Source organism: Tiliqua scincoides, chromosome 1 (genome assembly GCF_035046505.1).
Source record: "Tiliqua scincoides isolate rTilSci1 chromosome 1, rTilSci1.hap2, whole genome shotgun sequence".
In the NCBI taxonomy this organism is placed as follows: domain Eukaryota; kingdom Metazoa; phylum Chordata; class Lepidosauria; order Squamata; family Scincidae; genus Tiliqua; species Tiliqua scincoides.
The window spans coordinates 245,716,344-245,738,671 of NC_089821.1; the positions used below are offsets into that span (position 1 = coordinate 245,716,344).

Sequence of the window (22,328 nt, forward strand, 5' to 3'; positions counted from 1 at the left end):
ATGTGGCCATTTCAGCAAGGAAGATACGACTATTTCAGCAAGCATTTGGCTCGTATATTAATTGATGTGGGACTCAACTGCTCCTTTATGGTTTTAAATTTGTTCTTTTTTTAAGCTGCTTTAGGGGTCTTTTCAACAAAAAAGCAAGATAAAAAAGTCACATAAATGAATGAACAATTTGGGCAATCCCGCTAGACTGCAAAAATGGACAGATGGGGCTGCCTACCCTGTCGACTGTATATTGTGGCAGTCTGCCTTGCCTTGCAGAGACAAAGAAAATCTTCCCCAAAACATGTGGATGAGAAAATGTCCCTCTTAATACTTTCCCAGTAGCAAAACACTTTTTTCTTTGTTCGGATCAGGAAGTTAATCTACAAACAGGCCTCTTTTTTATTGGTTTATTGGCTAACAATCCTCAAGCAGCCATTAGCCACTTTCACCCCCACCCAAAAGACACATTTAGGTTTGCTGCCACTCATCTATAATTTTTATGGTTAGTTCATATTTCAGGAGCTGGGTCTATAATAAGTAGAACTCTTTCTTCCATCAGTCCTGCCTTCAGTTTTAAAATGATATGTTGGAGAAAAAAAGACTTTTGAAAGACACAAAATGTAAAGCAAAATATGCCCTGCCTCTTGAGGAAGAAAGTAACATCCCTAATAAGTGTAAGTTGTTTGAATTATAAAAACAATTTATTAAGTATAAGTAATGCCTGGCTTCTGTTGCAAGGTTGAAAGGCAACTCAAGAATTATTCGGTACTCAGAAGTGAAGGTTCACAAGCTTTATTTGAATTGCATGCAATTGGTCCACGGGACTCATGTCCAAAGCATGGACATGAGTTTGATAGTGTCCAGAACTCTTATAGATTTCTCACCTCTTTGTTTGAAAATCTAGATTTCACATTGGCTGAAATTTGACATCATAGATGGGGCTAATTCCTAATAGGATATAGATAAGATACAATTTACATAAAAGATAGAAAATAGGTGGGCAATAAGTGGGCAAAACCATTGATTGGCTCTGATTTACATACAGGTGGGGTTTCACCTTAAAACTTAGCTAAAATTACACAATTCCCAAAAGTTTTCAAGAACCAGTAGGGTACGCTATAACTCCATTTGTCCAGTGTTGACCCAGTGTTGAACCTTATTCACATCCATCATTTCAATTAAGAGTATTTGACATGTCCTCTTACTAACCTCATTAAAGAGGGTACAAACACAGGTGTGAAGACCTCATCTTTGGCAGAACTTCAGACCCGTTTCTTGGCATGCCCATCTCGTTAGTGTGCCCTGATACAGCCCTCTTATCTTTACACCTGTTGCTTAACATAACACAGCAAAGTAGCTTTTGGTTCCTTTTGTTAAAAGGGGTTTTCAAAGGCTTTAGTAAAACTTCTATAATTCTATATAACTATTGTGACCAGTTAGCTTGAGTACATTGGTATTATGGGATCACTTGGTTTCTATATGTATGCTTTTGCTCTTACAGCATGAAAGTATGAAATCTAAAAGTTACAGAGTCTCTCTAGTGCATTCTGGTATTAAGTGTATTTTCTGCCAAGATCGTGTCGTGAGGCCCATCTCTCCTGCCGGTACTTGGTTATCTAAGTTACATTCCAGATTCTGAGGCTTATGCAGCTTCTGTAAAACTTCTGTGAAACTAACAATTTTGCTTCAAAGAGCTTTTTACTATTCTCTGTGTTTCCATGCTTTAGCAATGTGGCTTTTAAGCTTTATGCACAAATGGTATGTTATCCAGGTCGCTGTCACCCTGGTTATTCTGTCACCTTCCGTCATATAACACAGCCTTTGAGGCCCCAAAGTCAGTCAGACTAACCTTATTGCTTTTAAAATCAAGCAGCTCTTTACTATTGTGTGTATGCTATAGTATTACTGGGCTAGCCAGTGGCTCTAGGGTCAAAGGTCACTGTGCCTCAGCTTCCAGCACTCAAATATACTAGAATTAAAACACTTGAGGAGAAACCTAAGTAAGGTTGTGGTAATGATGAACACACAAAGAGTGTTAGGGCGCAATCCTAACTTGCATAGGAACAGCCAAGGCAGGAGGCTTGCGCTGTATCCAGTGCAGGATTGTGGCCAGCAGCGGCTTAGCCAGAGGCAAGGGGAAACATTTCCCCTTACCCCTGCGTAAGGGCTGCTGGGCACAGTGGGTCTCCTTGGACTTGTGCCACCTTCTGAGGTGGCGCAAATCCAAAGAGAGCGGAGCGTCTTGAAGTTGCTCCATTCTCCCTGGGGACGGGTGCTGGGATCCGGCATTACTGCCGGATCCCAGTCCCGCCTCTGGCTCCACACGCACCCGCTCCTGGGGCCGTCCATCGCCCTCCCTCTCCTCGCCCAGGAATGCCTTCCTCCCTCCCCCTCCCTGCCTCCCCCACGCCTATCTGTCATCCTTGCGTCTGCTTATCTGAGCCGATGCAAGGAGCCAGGAGGAAGCCAGAGCAGAGGCCTCCATCGGCCTCCACAGGCCGGCACTTCTGGGAGCACCAGCCTGGCTTCCTCCCACAAAGGCACAAACATGCTTTACGGCATGTTTGCGACCCTTGCAGGCCGGGCCACTGAACTCACGGTTCACCCTTTGTATTGCACCCTTTGTATGCTTTTAAAAATTCAATCAGGAGCTGGCAGTTGAGCCAGTAGCCAACTGATCAATGAGAGGATACTATTCTTTGCAATCCCTGAAGATACCTTCCACAGTTGGGAGTGGAACATTGGGACCAGATCCTATAATGCAGCGTTTCTCAAACTGTGGGTCGCAAACCACTTGCTGGGTCATGACCTAACTGTTGGCAGGTTGCAAAGCTTTAACTGATAAGCTGATCTCAGAGAAGGCAAATGCATGGAGCCCTATGGAAAGTGAAACAAGCCATATCATGTGTTTACTCATGAGTAGGCAAACTTGCCTCAGTCCATTAGAAAGGGCAGGCTGAGAGGAATCCAATGACCCCAGAATCAACCTATCTGATGAACGCAGCCCCCCAAAAACACCTGAGAAGGAAGTCCCTCCCTCCAAGTTGACAAATGTAATGAGCCCTATGGAAAGTGAAACTGAGCCACATGGTCGCGTTTACTTGCGAATAAGCAAACATACCTTGGCTTGTGGTCAAGTCAGGCAAAGAGGAATGCAAAGCCACCAGAATGGTCCCGATCTGATGAACGTGGAGCTTAACAAAAGCTCCAGAAAGCAGCCCGCTCCCAGTATAAAGAATAAAACAGTGGCTTTGAGTTGCTAAGGTGAATTTTTTTTTCCTTTTTTAGCCTTGTAAAGTTAGGTGAGTCCTGATGGTGATATGGTTTAAATATAAGAAGTTGAAGTGAACTGGGCAGTGGGTAGGGCTGAAAATCTTACTCATTTTTTTGTGGCAGGTGTGTTACTGCAGGCAGGCTACAGAGAAAATTCACTTGGTGGAACTAGGCTGGCTTCCCTTTATTTAGTAATTTGTTTTACTTTAATTATTTATAGTTACTTTTTAAAATTTGCTTGATGATGTCACTTTCAGTGGGTCCCTGACAGACTGTCAAATTCTAAAAGGTGATTTCAGGTGCTAAAAGTTTGAGAACCACTGCTATAATGCATTTTAATCCGTGGCTTAAAGACTCAAGCATAAGGTATGCTTTAAATCGATTAATTAAACACTTCAACTAAGCTTATTTTTGGAAATAAGTCATGGAGCAGTGCTCTGCAGTGGTCTTGGAAACTATACCACTGGACTTACTTCTGAGTAAGCAGGATGCTGCTTGTGGAGATGGGCATTGCATGATTTTTGTGGGGAATCTAGTGCAACATTAAACCAAAGTTTTAATTCTCTCTACAGCAGAGGCGCAATGCTTGAGCAGTGCTAAACCTGTGTTTGACTGATGAAGCAGTGCTTCTTCATTGCTATTTAAACTGCTACTTTCTTCTTATGTGTAAGGAGAAAACACAAACACATCCATCCAAGCTGAGATTTTAAAGGGTGCTTCATGATGTGCTTGGAAGTCACAAGCCAATAAATAAGAGTAAGGCTGTTTTGCTGGAATATATAGCTGCCTTGAGGGTTCTGTGATGCTATTAGGACAGTCAATGGAGCTTTATGACTAAAAACAAAAGGGAAGGATACCCATCATGAGCAAGGAGAACTGTCTGACCTAGACTGAGATGGAATGAGCAAGAGGCTGAATCTGCCAGAAGTAATAAGCCAGTGAGGCCACACAAGCCGCACAGGTTGCTCAAGGCAAAGTTGGTTATAAAAGAAAGAACAGAAAATTGTAAGGAAGCCAAGTTTGTTGCAAAGATCAATACAGCAGAGTCTTCTATTCATTACCTTAGACTTCTAAAAGAACTAAAGGAGATTGCCATCACACACATTCTGAATAGTTTGGCCTTTATGAATTGTGAACGCATGGTTAAGACTGTAGTATCTTCATTTGATTTGGTAGTCTGCAGTAACCATTCACTTCCAATTTTATACAAAAAATTGATAGTGCTAATTCTCAGTCAGTACTCCACCATAAAGTTTGAACTGAAGGTTTTATGGGGTTTTGTGTAAGTAGTATTACTTACCAACAACCCTATCAGTGAACAAAAATGGATGGCTCAAGTACATCAAGGGTACTTAACCCATGAAAACGATTCGATGTGTGCATTACCAGGAATTGAAAATGGTTTCGGAATGGCAGTGTTATGTGAAAATCCCCTTTTGCCTTTTAGCTGTTATTTTCTCTATATATATCTGGTTATGCTATTATGGACTATAAATCATGCAAGCTAAACTGTTCTCCCAGCATACAGGCCACATTTCCAGGAATTTAGTCAAGCCACAAGCTCATGGTTACACAACCACCACCCCCCCATAGTCACACATTATGGGAGGAAGTCTTGTGTCTTAATCCAATCACTGTTTAAGCATCTCCTACATTACTGTATGCAAATGATTTTGGTGTTGCTGATTCATTGTATTGTATCTACAAACAAGCTCATGGTTACACAATCACCACCCCCCATAGCCACACATTATGGAAGGAAGTCTTGTGTTTTAATCCAATCACTGTTTAAGCGTCTCCTACATTACTGTATGCAAACTTGAACTGCCTTCCAGGATTTTGGTGTTGAAATTCTGTTTCTGATTCATTGCATTGTACCTATGTTTTCCACAGTCTTTGTTAAGTTTCCCCTTCTAGGAAGCCAGCCATCAACCCCGATTGAATTTTTGCTGATAACTGATACATACATCCTGATCCCCATTCAAATGTATACATACTCCAAGCACCCAGCTTTGTGTTAGCAAACAAGCTCCCTTCCAGCTCAGTCTGTCTCCCAACACCTTATAAGAGAGGGCTTCTTCTCTCTCCAAGACCCAACACATTTGTGTTGTGTCAGAGGGTCCTCTTCACAGGACTCCCCCCCCCCCAACTGCTCTACAGGACATCTTGCGCCTGGAGCTCATTCCCTTCTCTCCCCCCTTCTCTCCCCCCTTTTCTCCCCATCTTTAGTTAGCAGAGCAGGGACCCCTAAAATCCTTCCCTACAACGCCCCTTCCTTATCTGTTTTCCTCGGATGCACCAAATACTCTTCACATGCAACCACCATGAAAGCGAGGTACCAAGAAATATATTTCTCCATGTGCATTATTTTTACTTTCATTCTTTTGTAATAAACCATAATCTTTTATTGGAAGTTCTCTTTCTCTCAGTCTCCTCTTTAAGCAAAAGGGAATTTCTCAGCATTACGCCGTCTTGTTATCCAGCCTACGATACTAATGTTCCAATAAGGGCAGTGTAATAATTCCCCTAAACAAAACAGCCCTTTTGGTAACAGCAGCTACAGGATGACGATATTGGGATGTTTCCCAAACCCAATTGTGTAGCTGTCAATTGCCAGTTTGCTTGGGCAAGTAGCAAGCGTGTAGGCAAGCAAAGCTTGCACCTGCAAGCATCTCCAAGCTTGTGTATTGCACTGAGGCACCGCCAGAACTCCCTTTCTAATTCTTTCAATATTGGTGCTTTTCTGACTAAGAGCTCAGTTAGCAACACTATGACAACTGTATATCCTTTCTGTCTCTCTTGTCCCTTATGGACAGAAGATACAGAATGAGTTCACTGATGCAGTGTGGATGGTATTTCAGCACTGCAGGCTCATGGTTGTGAAGTGGACAGCTGTGTCGAGCATCCACCAATGGTGCTTGCTCAGCAGTCATACAGCTGCACAAGGTGGATATAGCAGCCCCAGTACTTCTGCTGCTATTTCCCCATGCCCATTTGTAAGGGTGCAGGGTCCCTCCTATTCAGTGACACTCAGTGGCAGAAGTTGGTAGCCACCAGCAAACAATTATACCAGCTGTTGCTGAGATGTCATTGCTCTGTAGTAATGACGGTGTCCCAGGTTTGTAATCTGGCACTGCCAAGGCTGGCTGGCATTCTCTGACAGTAAGCAACAGTTATCTTGCTTAGTTCTCTGTCTCAGGAAGTAGAAAAGCAGTGAGGAAGAAAAGAAAGCACCAATAACTGGAAGTATGTAGGAAAAGGTAATACCACCAGCAAGTTAATCAAATGGGAATGGGGGGTGCCGACAAAAAGAGCACATTAAATGAGTAGAGCAAAGGAAATGCTACCAATTCCTGAGCAATAATTTGACCTACTAAATTATCACTAACTAAATAAAACAAAGTTCATTATTTTTGGAAGGCACTTGACTTTCTTTCTTTCTTTCTTTTTTTTAAGAGTGAGTTCCTAAATTAAGGTGTGTAACTGGAGGGTAGTACGAAAAATATGGGATGTGCTGTTTGACTCGATGATGGAAATTTAATGCTTTTTATTTCCGTGATCTTTCAGAGCTCAAATTTTCTGCCTTGATGTTTCATTAATGCAAGGAGATGAACATAATACATGCTTTATTATTTATTCAGGGCCTCGGGGTTACTAGTTGTCACATATAAATCAATAATAGCAATAATGATAACACTCTAGGAGCAATGAACTTGCACATTCCATTATGTTTTTGAATAGTAAGGTTAGAAGAATCACTATAGGAAATCATAAATGCCATAGGGAAGGGTGTGGGGCTGGGGAAGGAGACAGAAGTAGTTCACTCTTATTACCAGAATCTCCATTGTTCTGTAATACTGTTTATTCAGAAATCTCTTATTGGAGATTCTTCAGGAACATCTTTGGCTGTGATCTTTACAACACAACACTTTGTATTACCTGCAACAATTTCTACATAGAAATGAAACCATTTTCTGAACCTGATGACCTCTCTGTGGTTGCTAATGCAAACTCACCTGAGGAAATTTTTTCAAGGTGGTTTTTAGTTATGGTGAAAGCAGTGATGCTCCAATAGGCACACACCCCAGCACATGACACAAAAGCATTCAAGGAAGCAGAGTTTATTTATTTATTTAGAGGAGTTGACACCCAAATTTGCCTAGAACAAAATTTGGGATTTTTTCACAAATGAAAGTTTGATGAATGTTAAGGAAACGCTACATAATTCAGTAAGACTCACGAACTGTCTCAAGGGGGCCTTGTGCTGCCAGAATCAATGTTCTGGTAGTGCAAGGTCCTTTACAGCGGTGCAAAAGCTGGGTAGCTGTCACATGCTTCCAGGCTGATACCATAAAAGGTGAGAGGCGTGGCACATGTGGCAGTGGCCCCAAGAGGCTCCACAGGCATTGGTAATTCAGCAGCAGGGGCAGGTCACAGGCAGGGGAGGGGAGTAAAGGGGAGGAACCAGGGAGTGTCTGGGTGGATATTGCAGCAGTTGCACATGCTGAATCTCATCCCCTGTTTTCGAAACCTCCCCATACCTTTTCTCTTCTCAGACTTATAAAATTTGGTACATTGTTTATTTTACATCAAAGCAAGTGCTACACAGGCATATCTGAACCAGTCTTTGGGATATCAGGCTGTGTTCCTTGATTCTTGTGATTAAACAGGCACAGGTCCAGGGAGACCCACTGCAGAGCAGGAGGCTTAAATTCCCTTTCCTCTCTGAGAGCCCAATCCTGGGCTCGGTGCCTCAGCTTCATGCCGCCGTGCACTGCTGCAAACGTGCTGTAAGGCACGTTTGCGTGCGTCACCGTCAGGCTACTGCCCGTGCTAGACCACCACCAGCCGGTGCTGGGCTAGCACAGTGTGGGTGTCCAGCCTCCACTGCTTGGCAGTCTCATGGACCACCGAGCCACGGCATGGTAAGCGGGGGCGGAGAGGGGGCGGGGAACAGGCATGGGGAGGGCGGAGAGAGGGCGGATGGGAAGTGTGCCAGGGGAAGGGAGCGGGGAGGCAGGTCTGGTGGAGCAGAGCTCCACCAATCCTGTCTGTTCGTGCAGGGTTCAGCGCCCTACACGAACGGCTTTGATTTACCATTGCGGGGCTGCTTCCCTTACCCAGGAGAAGGGGACAAAAGTCCCCTTCTCCCAAGGTGCCACCTGTGGTAGCCTGAGGCAGGTAGGATCTGGCGGCAGCTGTTCTCGGTGCTGCTATGCTGGGCGCCCCAGGCAGCTCAGGATTGGGCTGTAAAGCCTCTCGATCTGTCTGGGGAGTAAGGGCAGGATTTGTTTCTGGAGTACATTAAATGGGGCCAAGTGGGCCCTCTTGATGGCATGGGGCCACGACCAGAGCCCATCGTGGCTGCCACCTGATGTCAAAAAAGGAAGAGTTAACTGCTTTCCTTTTGTTCTGCAGCTGATATTTCTTTGTTCTTATCTCACTCCCTGTGAACAAGGCATTTTCTAGCAACCAGCTCTCCTCACCCTTCATCATTCTGCCATCCACTTTATTATTTATTTAAACTCTTTATATGCTTCATTTCCTCTTAAAAAAAACAAGATAAACAATGTGGCTCAAAATCAATAAAAGTGTTACAAAACACTTTGTACAAAACACATTACAAAGTTTTGTAATGACCCTCATTCACTCTTCTGTGATTTAAGCGAACTGCTTTACATGCAGTGGGCCAATTTTCATCTGATCACCTCATTTCTGTCTTTGCATCTGGTCTTTCATTTAATCATTTTTATGAACTGACTGACTGCTTTTGTAGTTAATCATTTTGCTCCATTAACTAAAAGATCAAAAGATTGTTTACATGGGTCCTCTGCCTGTTCAACCAGCTACCCATTTGTTTATCAATTCCTTTTCAGACTTGACTATTTGATTAGCCCCAATCAGTTCATCTAAATTTACATCATTAATAAATGTAATTCTTGCCCATCTGAAAACCTCCTAACTTGTCGACCGGTTTTCACATCAAACTGCTCCACAATTACTTGATTCTCATCATTCATTTTTACATTCCCTCCTCTCCTCTCCTTTTCTGTTCCACATTGCTACCATTCATTACCCAAGGCCTAAACAACTGAAGGAAAAAAAATGTACATAGCTTGAACTCACTCCAAAATTTTCTACTTGAATAACATTTAGTATCTTGATGGTTATTTTGGTGTTAGACTATTTCTATAGACTTCCTCCCATGCCTGTCCACAGTTTAGTTAATAATTTTCTGTTAGGCTATGAAGTGGTGGAGATAGAGGGATGCCACTTCTGAAACATCATTAGCAAAGAAGTACAGTATATGAAAGAAGGAAGCTAATTCAACAACATAAGAGTTATAATGAGATGACATATCCTGTCTCCTTTTGCACTGAAAACCCATCTATTACTTTGCTTCTGTGCCCTTAGTAGGCATATCTTTGTGTTTTCTGTTTTCATTCACCATATTTTCAGAATATTTTTAGGAACATTTCCAATAAAGAATTTGGAAACCTTAATATGACTTTAGGATTACACGTCATCAGCATGGAAATGCTCCTACAAGTCATCCTTGTGTCAAATTAGCATGAGTTCTAACTGGGGGTCACATGGCAGCATCAGACAGAATAACCAATCATGATGACTATTGAAAGGCCATAGGTAAACAGCCTCTAAACGACCTTCAGTTGGGTCACAAGTGGGAACAACTGGGATAGTTGTGATTATTTACACCAGGCATGTGCAACAAAAAATTATTTGTTTTGGATATTGTTCTGTTGCTTCATTGGGTCGCCTGAACTGTTTCATTGGCTCGTTTCAACAATTTGTTTCATGCCTAATTTGGATGGTTGCTTCATTTCAATTTTGATTCATTTTTGAATCATTTCCCATCGTTTTCAAAGGACAAAGTTCAATTTACAACAACGTTTTAAACTGCTTTTCAGACCTTGTTGAAATTTACAGGGATGGAAGCCCTCCATAAAGGGACAAAGCCAGATAAGCTAGTGCTCGGGCAACATAAGAACTTTTATGGCAGTACAAAAGCCATGCTGCCATCATGTGTTGCTGGGCTACTGTTGCAAATGGGCTGAAGCGTGGCATGTACAGTAAAGGCTCCAGTGGCCTCTGTTGGCACCTGCACGTTGGCAGTGGAGGCATGTAGGGAGCAGGGGGGAAGCAGGGTAGTTTGGGAGCAGATCAGAGGGAGAGCAGGAGGAGGATGTCAACAGTACTGGCATGCCTCAGCATCCTATTCCCTCTTTCCCAGGCAATCCCACCCTTTTCTCTCTTTGGACATATGCCAGCAAGATGTCCAAGGAGACCCATAGGTTATTGGGCAGCATACCATGGGGAAAGTAAAAAATACTTAGGTCCTGCTGGCTGACTGAGCTCCCCTCACCATTGGATGCAGCATGCGCTCTGCCAGTGTGGCTGCATCAACTCCAATGGTGGGGGATAGGATTGGGCAGTTAACCCATTTCTGCACAGCCCACAGGTGTACACATTTGAACCCTGTTGCGTATATGCAACGTTGGGCAGAAATGGCTTAATATGTGTGCTGGAGTTTTCATTCTAGGAGCTTGATCATTTAAAAGTTTTCTTCTGCTCTTACCACATGTTTTTGTGATCAATTTACATGACTCAGATGATTTAATGTAGAGATTCTCCTAGGTAAGATGTGTGCTATATTTCAAAAAGAGAGATGCCAGGTTCAAGAGGTGTCAATAAAACAGTTTTAGAAGTTTGAGCTTATAATTATTTCATTTTGTGCTTCATTTACATCAAAGTCATAGAAAATGCAAGATGCGCAAGTTCCCAAGGAATTTTCACTGGTTCTGGGACCAGACCAACAGATATACCATGAAACACACCTACATACGTTTGATGGGAAGGATGGATAATTTTAGGAAGAATGGAATGAGAAGGAATTTGTTGAGATAAAGAACACACCAAGAGCTACAAGAAATGTTTGCTCCTAAGGGAACTTGCTCAGGACTGAGAAGACAGTTAGCCCATGATCTACTATATATGTTTACCGGTTTTCATAGTTCCCTCCCAAGGATCACACTGATTGGAAGAGAAAGCAAAAATAAGCACCAATCAGTAGCTTTCAGTGTCAACCAAGAGCTGTCAATTATATTGTCCCTTGTCTGACGTACCCCTAAATCATCAGTTTTCAAACTCTCAGGGAGAGTTTGAATCTCAGTAAGTTCTTGCAGGGGCAGAGAGGAGGCAGCAACAGGACCCCCAGGATCAAGTCGCTAAGGGGGCTACAGGGACTGGAATGTACTCACCAGTCCCTGCAAGTAGCCTTCCTGGGCTGCGGGGAGCTCTGCGCGAGTATCTACAGGGTTCCCTAGGTCTTGAAAAGTGAAAACTGGAAGTAGAGTGTGATCGCTGCACTTTCAATTTTCAAAACCTGGGGAGCCCTGCAGACACTCACGCAAGGCTCCCTGCACCCCCAACTGGCTGCTGCAGGGACTGGTAAGTAAATGCCACTCCCTGCAGTCCCCTTAGCGTCGCGATCCTGGGGACTGTGTTGCTGCCTTCCCCCTGCCCCTTAAGGAGCCAGGGAGCCACCCTTAAGTGGCCAGGGCTCACAGGCTGGGCTGTCACGATGCCCCAGTTTGAAAAGTCCTGCCTTAAATGATTGGACATCTTCTTCCATATATGAAAGCAAGAGCTCCAGGCAGTCAAAGACAGACAAAGAAAAATGGGGAGGGAGAAGCCAATGAAACAATCTGAATGGCTTTCTTTGGTATGAAGTGGTTCAGAGGGATCTTGCTTTATTTAGGACTCTCTTCAAAGCAGAAGCTCTGAAGCAGGGCAATTTGGTTTGGAGCGTGATATATTCCAAACTGCATATCCCTGATATACACTAAGAAAGCAGGGATCAAGGCCACTTCAGGAAATTTCTTATTAATTACTACTGCTATTTTATTATATTAAAAAGTTTATACACATATAAATGATACACATAATATAAGCAAAACTAAACATAAATTGAACATAATGGCAAGAAAAGAACCATTTGTATTATCTTGAACTTCATTGTTCCTGAAATGTACAAATAAACTCCCTTGAAGGGGGGGAAGCTTATCATTCAATAACTCAGACCAACTGACTCACACCAAATTGGTCAATTTAACAAGTAATGCAATCTCTCATAGCTTATTCAACCAACCCCTGGCTGTAGAGAATTCACATTTTTCCAGTAGCTATTATCATCATCATCATCATCATCATCATCATCATCATCATCATCATCATCAACAGTATTTATAAACCGCTTTTCAACAAAAAGTTCACAAAGCAGTTTGCAGAGAAAAATCAAATAACTAATGGCTCCCTGTCCCTGATACCCAATCAGGCAACAGTTAGTTAAGTGGGTTTCCAGTTCCTGATAATCAGGCATTACTAATGATTTTGTTTTCCTAAAACACTTCAGGAGATGGGCTAGTTAGCAAAAGAGGAGATCAATAGAGAAAGAGCACAACATTTGGAGTGCCACTCCCGGAAACACTTTAAGGTAGATTTCCTGGAAGGACTAGCACTCAAGCACTTTTCCCTATCCCTTCCTCACAGAACAGGATCAAGTTGGTGGTATGCCAGTAACCCTAGGTAGACCGATGTACTTCTAAAAGTCTACAGTCATAGCTACACTGACATCAATTATACGGAAGCTCTACAGTAAACATCTCTACCATAAATTGATGGAATGGATCAATAAGGCCATTTTAGGCACTGAACAAATTGGATTCAGACAGGGAAAATCTACGCTTGACCATTGTGTCATGGCATATTTTCTCATCTAGCTGATAAACTGGTTTAAGAGAACTAACTCCAAACTGTTTGCTGCCTTTTTGGATTTAAAGGCTGCTTTTGATTCAGTTGACAGGCCCATACTTTGGCATAAACTTATACAACTAGGCCTAGAGAGAAGACATCTCCTCCTAATAGGAAAACTGTATGAGAATACTACAAGCCAGGTTAGAGTTATGCAACGAGAACTAGCCCAACCTTTCTTAACAAATTGCGGTGTTAAACAGGGATGTATTCTCTCGCCCATCCTGTTTAACCTTTTCTTAAATGACTTAGCTCCCCATTTAGCAGAGGTGGATGGTCATAGCCTCAAATTGGGCTCATCCCTTGTCCCCCTTTTGCTCTATAGCGATGATATGGTTATTCTCTCTAGAACACATAAGGGTCCGAAACAATTGCTATCAAGTTGCAATATCTAAAGAATATGTAGAATATCTAAAGAAGAATGACCTTCAACATAATTATGACAAGTCAAAACCTTTGACTTTTAGTAAATCTAGAAAATTATCTAACTGGACTTTTGAAGACAGTAAGATCGCTAAGGGAGCACAATTTAAGTACCTAGGTGTTCTATTTCAGCATAATCTCTCCTGAACCTGCCATTGCACAGCAATTTGCGCTAATGCTAAAAATACAGCCTTGGTCATTACACGATTCTTTTATAATAAACTCTTATGTCCCTGCAGCTGTTGAGGATTTTGGAGCTAAAATTATTCCTCTAATCCTATATGGAGTGCCAATTTGGTTGGAAGGTTGGGACCATAACTTGGAGCAGATTCAGGGTATGTTCTTACATAAAATACTCGGCATGCTGGGATGTGTACCTTATGCTGCACTTTGCCTTGAAGCAGGGATCAGTCGGCTTGAGACAGTGGCCTGGTTGAGGTTCTTTAAATATTGGCTTAAAATCTACTATAACCCCGACCAGAATAGCCTACTCTATCGTCTCTTACTCACACCTGAGCCCTTGAGGGAGATGCTCCTCTTTAAAAGAAAAATTAAAACTATCGGGCTCAACACTGATATTATAGGTGGACTCCAACTGGAGCAAGCATTCCATCTGATTAAACAAAGACTACAAGATATTGATCAGCAGGACCTGTGGTGTCTGACTAATAAGATCTGCTCGCCCCTATATTTTCAGCTTCCTATTACATACGGGCATATGGCTGATCATCTATATTTTTTTAAATGCCCTAACAAGTTCAGAGCCTTTGCTCTTGTGAGAAGTAATGTTTGACTTTTTGAACTACTATATGGCAGGCTTAAAAGAACTCCACTGGAGGCAAGAACGTGTGGCTGTTCAATGAGTGCAGTTGAATCGTAACACCATATGATCCTGCATTGCCCCCTCTATAAAGATCTTCGCCAAATATATTTAAAAGAACTCCTCCAAAAGAAGGAGGGTTGGGCTGATCAAGAAAAACTCGGTTTCTCCTTGCAGGTGTAAATATTGAAATTACTGAGAAAGTGGCTATATTTCTGAAATCAGTCATTAAGAGAAGGACACTGTTCTACGGCAGGGGTGTCCAAAGTTTTTGGCAGGAGCGCCACATCATCTCTCTGACACTGTGTCGGGGGCCGGGGAAAAATCAATTAATTTACATTTCAAATTTGAATAAATTTACATAGATTTACATAAATAAATATATTAAAGATGAACTTATATGAATGAATGAAGGTCTTGCAATAGCTCAAGGCCTATAAAAGGCCTTGCACAAAGCAAGGCTGGCCTTTCCTTTGCTACCGCTACTGCATCACAGACATGAAACAACAAGCAGTGGAGGGAGCCCTCATCCCACAGCTCACGCAAGAGGTCAAACAGTTGCCCTCACACGGAGAGCAGTTGCGTCGGGCCAGTGTGGGCTCCAACAAATCTCCAGAGGGCCAGAGGCTCATTGGAGACTGGGGGCTCCCTGAGGGCCGCACTGAGAGGCCTCGAGGACCGCAACTGGCCCCAGTGCCGGGGTTTGGACACCCCTGTTCTACGGTAACTGTAATCCAAGGTAGCTGAGGATTTTTAAACTGTTTTTTTATGTCATATTACTGTATCTTAATGCCAATAAAGGTATTCTGAATCTGAATCTGACATGAAGGACATCTCATTGAGAGACAACAACCAAGTAAGCCAGTGTTTCTCAACATTTGTCTTCTGCCATACCACTTTCACATGGTCCACCTATTTGAAGTACCTCTGGAAGTGACTGGTGATGACATCATCGCCAGTTACTTCTGTTTGGGGAGGCCAGATGTGATGCGACAAACATCAGAAAGAGGCTTAGGGTGGGTGGGAGGGCTTTCCTGAGTGCGTAAAAGCATGCTTTGGAGCTCTGTCTGCTGAGCGAAGCCTCCTACCACTGTTGTGTCTGTTTCTGGTCTCATCATCAGGCTGCATGGCTAACAGTATAACAGTGAAGGATACAGAGTAATTAGGTAAGGTGAATATGTATTTCTATAGCCAGAGAGTTCTATTTCTATTAGAACCAGATAATGCACAGAGTCAGGAAAATATTCCACCTACACACCACTGAGCATTAAATGACTGAGGTGAATTATAAAGCTGAACAGTTGTCTATTTTCAAGTTACCTACTGAGAACATTCTTTCTATGACCTCTTACAATCTCCAGGAAAGACTTACATAGGCTGAAGAACAGCGAGTTATTAACACACTTGAACCACTTCTACATGCCATTTTTAGACACGGGAAAGGTGTGTGGAAGCACTGCTATATTGTAAGAATATAATTGGGAAGCAAAGCCTTTTAGGAAGATACCAGACATATTGCTGGAAGCTAAATTTCAAATTTATTCACAGTAACTATATAATTTTCCATACTGCTGACATACAGTGCAACAGATCATCTCTTCTTTTCTCTTTCTGCTCTGATTTAAGCCCTAAAACTGTCCTCTGATATTAACTCTATTCAGATAACTTGCAAGCCTGAAGAACTCCATAACAAAATCTTCAAGGAATAGTAATGCAAACATAGAATGAAGAAGGAGGACTAGCAGCTTTAAACAAGGAATTTGTTGGGGAAAACCCTTCTCCCTTAAAAAAAAAATCCAACCCATAATGCATTTATCTTGTAAATATAAAAGAACGGCAAGCCAGCACAGTTCATACAAAGAAGTGGCCACATGGTGGAATCCTTCAAAATTCAGACTGTATGGCAGCAACGTCAATAGGCCATGAGTGTGCAGCAATACAATCACTTGCTAGGACGATCTGAAAAATTTCAGCACAACATCATACGTTAAACAAAATGGTCAGCAGCAGTGTGATGAAATGGTTGAATCTGTGTGTACACATGAGCCCAGCTTATTGGACACTACATACTACATGGTGTTTGGACTTTCTGTTCCTTTATGTGAATCAAATTTTAGTTTTATGATATGTTAGTTTTGCTAAACATGACTAAGGGCGCAATCCTAACATTGACTTGGGCTGGACCGGGAGGGTTGCCCGGGAGGGTTGCAAACGTGCCATAAAGCATGTTTGTGCCTCCTGACGAGGAAGCCGTGACGGCGCATCTAGATGCACCGATGCGTGGAGGCTGACATAAGCCTCTGCGCCGTCTTCCAAGCAGCCGCTTGTGTCGGCGCACCCGCACTCTCACAAGCGGCAAAGGTAGGCATGGGGGGTTGGGGACGAAGAGAGAGAGAGAGGCATTCCTGGGCGGGGGCGGGGGAGGGAGGGCAATGGGCGGCTCCGGGGGTGGGGGCAGGTGTGGGCATGCCAGGAGCTGGAGGCAGGGTTGGGATCCAGCAGTTATGCTGGATCCCAACCCCTGTCCCTGCAGAAAACAGAGCGGCTTCAAGCTGCTCCGCTCTCCTCGGACTTGCGCTACCTTCAGAGGTGGCACAGGTCTGAGGAGACCCATTGGGGCTAGCAGCCCTTACCCAGGGGAAGTGGAAGAGTTTCCCCTTGCCTCTGGCTGAGCCGCTGCTGCCCACAAACCCATGCTGGATGCAGCGCAAGCCTCCTGGCTTGCTTGATCCAGCGCAAGTTTGGATTGCGCCCTAAATTAGATTTCTACTCCACTGTCTATTAAAAACTAATCATCTTTTCCTATTTTTTTTAAATGATACCAGACTGTAATCCACTTGTGAACTAGTTTACCTCACAGAGCTTTCTCATTAAATTAGAGCAACATTTGAGGCTTGAAATAACCTCTTTCTCAGTGAGGTATTACTGCCTTACAATTTCAGTAAATCCGAGCAGTTAAAACGCCACAGAAACTAAATGGCCCCAATTAATGGTAATAAAAATAAATTTGATGCTGAGAAAGAAGATAACAGAGTTCATCTCCTTACACTGAATCAACAGCTTTTCTATTAGGATAGGCTTTAATTTAAGAGCAAGGGCAAAATTAAAATCATATGTAGCAATTTCTTTTTTTTTTAAAAAAAAGAGATATTTTTTATGGCTCTGATCACTCTCAATTTCCAACCAAGGCAAAGCACAAGTGGAAAAATTCTCTTAGTGCCTCATGGGTTCAAGACTGCTGTAGGTCATTAATACTTTGAATGTTAAGGAGCGTTTTAATTGAATCTGTGCACTGGTGTGACATAGAAAGGGCCAATTACTATTTTTCCCTTTTTAAAGGCACAGGAATACTCTTGAGAGTCACACCTGTGTCTAAAGATCTTTGCACACATAATAACAGAATAAGAACATGGGTCTATATTTTGCCCCATGTTTCCATCTATGTAACTCAAGATCCTCCTCCTGAATGATAATACATGGCCAACTTCTTAAGGTCATGGGTCTCAACCAACCAAGCAGATGCTTTAAGATTTAAGAGTTGTGATACTTAGTGTAAAGAGAAGCATGGATTTGTATATTGTGTAGATGTTTTAACAAATTTAGAGCTGGACTGTATTACAGTGCATTTTGGTGCTAATGTAATTATAATGAAATGATGTAAAGTAGTGTTTTAAGATGACTCCATAAGAATAATATAGAAACTATAAAAGCAAAAAAAACAACACTTCTACAGAATTGCAGTACTCATCTGTTCTTTTTGCCCTCTGGCATCATGATGTCATGGAGGCATAAGAGGACATCACATTCATGGTCTTCTGAATAAACATGACATATGTCCCTAAGAGGAGTGTTACCTGGACAGCAGCTGTTGGGAGTTGAAGGCGACTGATCCACTTACACCTGAACTTTCATACCTTACCAGGGTGATGCAGGAAACAGTATTCTGCAGAAGTGTTCTCATGCTGAACACTGAGCGTTTAAAACTGCACTGGTGGATGGAGGTTTAGAGATGCTGATGAAATGCACAGGCTCCACCCACTACTTTACCAGTGCAATGCAAATAGTGAATTGGGCCTGGTATGTCAAATGTACAGTCAACTGATACAAAGTCTCATTCTATATGAAGCCACTTTACTGCAATGGAGAAAGGAGTGGTTTACACCATTATAGGTAAAAACATTATCCTATCCATGGGGAGCAGGGTAACGGGGAAAAAATACATATTTAAGTGCTTTGGATCTCCAATTGTGTTACAAATAGGTGGTTAGAGGCTCCCCCAACCCCACTGTTAGTCATGCTGTGCTGCGGAAATCTTCCAGCAGAGTGGCTCTCGCAGTTGCGACTCCATCGACAGAGAGAGCTTTGCCTGTGCGTCGACACTTTGAAAGCAGAGTGCCAATTAATAGGATTACTGCAGAGGAACTTCAGATATTAACTTTATAAAACAACACTTAAAAAAATGCCTTTCCAGTTACACTTCTAAGCATAAAATCCTGAAGCTAATTGCTTCTTTTTGGACCTGCTGGGTTTGAGAAAAGATGCTTTAATCAAACACACTACACCGTTAAATGCTGCACAAATTTTACAAGCATTCTGCCTCTTTTTCACATTCTTTAAAAAAAAAAAAAATCCCGCTTAGCTGCGTTCAATTTACTGATGCTAAGTAGAAACAATTACTTGCCATTTATTTGCACGTATCACTAAGGACTTAAATTTAATTAAGATTTTTGGGGTGAAATAATTTAGTAAATTAATTACTCAACAAACGAAAGAACGTATTAGTAAGAAAACCATTAAATGCCATTAATAAGTCAATACATTACTCAGGAAATGAACTCAGCTTTTATTACTAGAAATTGCCATCAATTACTAAATATTGCTGTAGCAATTACTGTACTTGTGGAATGGACAAATTATTGGGTGGCTGTTAATAATGTCAGTTACAAATTACAATGGCAGAAAAGTGGTTAGTAAATCCTTTGCTCTGGTTCACATTTGAGGGGATAACTTGTCAAAAATGATCATTTCTTTTTAAAGAAATATGAAGTAGGTAATGTGATACTTCTTACAGGGGGAGCATTTGATCATGAAAAAGGATAAAGCTTATCCTTTTCTTAAAAATGAAAAGCAGGACAGCCAAATGAATTAAAAGAAGCTTAAAGGCTATGGGTATTTGGCCACAGTCTCTCCTTTTAGATTCTGCTTGCAGAAGACTCTTGAGAACCAGAAAGTCTTACAATCAATAGTAAGAGTTTTTCAGTAAAGTATATCACATTTTGCACTACTGATTCTAAACCAGTGATGGGCAAAACGAAATGTCTTGTGGGCAAGATGCAGAGCTCTGATAGGGCATGTGCGGCTTGCAGGCTGCAAGCTGTTTGGCACTACTCTTTTTAAGGCTATGGCGTTTGGGCCTCTTCAGCCTAGAAAAGAGGCGCCTGAGCGGGGACATGATTGAGGCATACAAAATTATGCAGGGGATGGACAGAGTGGATAGGGAGATGCTCTTTACACTCTCACATAACACCAGAACCAGGGGACATCCACTAAAATTGAGTGTTGGGAGGGTTAGAACAGACAAAAGAAAATATTTCTTTACTCAGCATGTGGTTGGTCTGTGGAACTCCTTGCCACAGGATGTGGTGATGGCGTCTGGCCAGGGCACCTTTAAAAGGGGATTGGACAAGTTTCTGGAGGAAAAATCCATTACGGGTTACAAGCCATGATGTGTATGTGCAACCTCCTGATTTTTGAAATGGGCTATGTCAGAATGCCAGATGCAGGGGAGGGCACCAGAATGAGGTCTCTTGTTATCTGGTGTGCTCCCTGGGGCATTTGGTGGACCACTGTGAAATACAGGAAGCTGGACTAGATGGGCCTATGGCCTGATCCAGTGGGGCTGTTCTTTTGTTCTTATGTTATGTTCTTATGCTCTAAATAATGCTTTTTAAAAAGAATAAATTTTAGTCTTTGAACTGGTTGCCGTGGGGTTCTGGTGCCAAAGAATGGGTATTAGACACAGTTATATCCTAGGGGTGCAGGATCAGTTTAGACATAATATTTTCATACTTTGCTTTTTCCCCTAAGCAAAGTGGTTATTATTGTGAGCAGAAAGTGATATTGTTCACATTAGGGTACATCTCCAAATCACTACTAAGATATGTCTGCATGAAATCTCTTTGTAGCCCCTGCTTGACGTTAGCACAGGACCAAAAATGTGTTAGCTGTACTGACCAAGCAATCTGATATTGGTAAGATCAGGACACTGAAGGAGGAAGAACAGGGCAGAAACTTGAGATCTTGAGGTGGTACTTGAAGTGGCATCACTGTCTGATGGTATGCATGGGACCCCCAGACGGGGAGCAAGACCAGCAACGCAATATGACAAGCAGTGGTAGGAGGCTTGGCTTGGTGGGTAGAGCTCCAGCTTGTCCTTTCGCAAAGTTGAAAAAGCTCTCCTGTCTGCCCTGAGCCTCCTACTGGTGTTTGTCATGTTGTATCTGGCCTCGCAATCTGGAAGTAACTGGTGATGACATCATTGACAGTTACTTTGTTGGTACTTCCCCAATAGATGGATAATGCAAAGTGATATGGTGGAGGACAAACATTGAGAAGCGCTGGTCTAGATCAGCCATTTTCAACCTTTTCTTGGCTACAGACCCAAGCAGGTCCGCTTTTCTCAGGAGCTGTTCTCAGGTTCCAGGGGCCCCGTCAAACAAGGAGACAACACAAACAGATAAATACAAAATCTCCTTCTCAAGGTTTTCAGTCTGCGCCCCATTCAAATGTGACAGGGCTCCAGAGGGGGCTGTATGGCTCCCATTGAGAATGGATGGAATAGGGAACCATATGATGAAATAGAGAAAATGTGAGAGGGCAGGGACAGTATGGTTTGTCACCCCCTTTTCCTACTGTATTCAATACGATGTAACTAGGAACAACATCAAAGCACAAGGGTTCCATCAGGTAAAATTGAGGTTTATATGATTTTTAAACTGATCCTGCAAGAAATCCCGTCCTCCTCCACCCCACTCCCTCCCCTAGCACGCCTCCATCCTGCCCTCTCCCTACCCTTCCCCCACCTCCCCCCACCCTGGAACACCTCCTCCCCCCATGCCCCCAACTACCTCTCTGTCGCCCAGGGGTTTGGGCGACTGCTGAGTGGCAGAGCACCAGCTTTCCTCTGGCGCTAGCCCAGCATCAGCTTGCACCGGGTTAGCTCCAGCATTGGGCTGGCGCTGAGGGCTTGCAACGTGCTTTATGGCACATTTGTGTGAATTCTGATTTTTAAAATTAGATTGTATATTGCCTGCAAGGCCCCTCCCCACATGTTTGAGTCCAAATGGGTGCTAAATTAAGTGTACATATCAATAATGATGTACGATGGCAGTTGCAGGCTATTTTCTTGTTTTGTTGTGATCATTGTGTGTTATACACCAATACCCTGTTCTATCGGTCTCAATTTCCAGTGTGGCAGTTTGGTTGGGTCCTTGTCTATGTGGGACAATTGTCTTTTCATTTGGGGTTGTTCTGTGTTTGTGTTGACGAACTCAAAAGTTCAAGGCTCAAAGGTTGTGGGGATGATACATTTCTCAACCAATCCCCACTGTTCCTTGGCTTTGTGTAGTGTGGCTTTGTGCTTGGGATTTCTGATTCTAGGATGAAAGTTCATTCTCTGGACTGGGAAGTACTAAAGCAAGGTAATAATAATAATAATAATAATAATAATAATAATAATAATAATAATAATAATAATACAGGTATTTCTATACCGCCTTTCTTGGTCGTCAGATTTCTCCTCAGACTTTAATTCAAGGCGGTTTACATAGGCAGGCAATACTAAATCCCAATAGGGATTTTTACAATTGAAGAAGTTTCTGTCTTTCAAGAACCACAGCATTTCAGATGGCTCTTTAATGATCTGGTATCGCATTCTGGCCTCCATTTTCCTCCCACACAGGCTGACAGCGGCCAAAGAGCAGGTGGAATA

At 42.6% G+C, this 22,328-nt stretch overlaps 1 protein-coding gene across 1 annotated transcript in view; it reads right to left on the minus strand.

The window, feature by feature from the left end:
- Nucleotides 1-22,328, minus strand: part of ALK (ALK receptor tyrosine kinase) — a 690,171-nt gene that overhangs the window by 170,920 nt on the left and 496,923 nt on the right. The gene's annotated exons all lie outside the window — the stretch shown is intronic.